Below are 960 nucleotides of genomic sequence, written 5' to 3'. Positions count from 1 at the left end.
TTAAGCATATTTGTACCCATGTTGCCATCATTGTTTTCTAAACATTTAATTTCTATTTGAGCCCTTGATATCAAATCCTCCCCCAACCCCTTGATAAATTATAAATTATTTTCATATCTGACACCAACCACTGTCTCCCTTCCACTGTGGTTTCTGCTGTTCATCCCCATGGCAGGGGGGAGGGGGGGAGGAAAGGTTATGTATCAATCGTTGCAGCTGTCCCACCCTTCCTCTCCCAACCCAGCCATCCTGGTGTGAGATGGCTTTTGCTGCTCTATTCTATTTCTTTCTTTTCAGGAGGATTCACACTGGAGGATTCACACTTGGAGATTTGAAACTCAGATGTTGTTTTATAGAGGGCTTTTCCCACGTGGAAGAAGCATACCAGCCTGTGTGATCATGAGGTATTGAAGGGATCAGGTAGCAGACATCAAAGAAGAAAAAAATCATTGTGTACTCACTTTCCCCATACAAATGCTGAGGACAAATGTGTGCATAAGTAAGTGTGGTGAAGAAGGCTGATGGTGCCCAGCTATCGAGAGATACAGCGTCTGGGGTCTTAAAGGCTCCAAGGTAAACTAGCGGCCATCTAGCCCAGAAGCAACGAAACCCACATGGAAGCAGCACACCTGCCTGTGTGATCACATGTGTCGAATGGATCAGTTATCAAGCACCAAAGAACAAAAAACCATGTCGTTAATGAGGGGGAGTGTGGGATGGGGACCCAAGGCCCATCTGTAGGCAACTGGACATCCCTTTGCCAGAGGGGTAGTGGGGAGGAGATGAGTCAATCGATGCAGTGTAGCATCGATGAAACACACAACTTTCCTCTAGTTCGTAATTGCTTCCTCCCCCTACTATCATGATCCCAATTCTACCTTACAAATCTGGCTGGACCAGAGGATGTACACTAGTACAGATAGGAACTGGAAACACAGGGAATCCAGGACAGATGAACCC

The sequence above is a fragment of the Echinops telfairi genome, unplaced genomic scaffold, assembly GCF_000313985.2.
Source record: "Echinops telfairi isolate 266 unplaced genomic scaffold, ASM31398v2 ScPeMD7_655;HRSCAF=1070, whole genome shotgun sequence".
NCBI classification, from domain to species: domain Eukaryota; kingdom Metazoa; phylum Chordata; class Mammalia; order Afrosoricida; family Tenrecidae; genus Echinops; species Echinops telfairi.
This window is presented reverse-complemented; position numbering follows the sequence as displayed.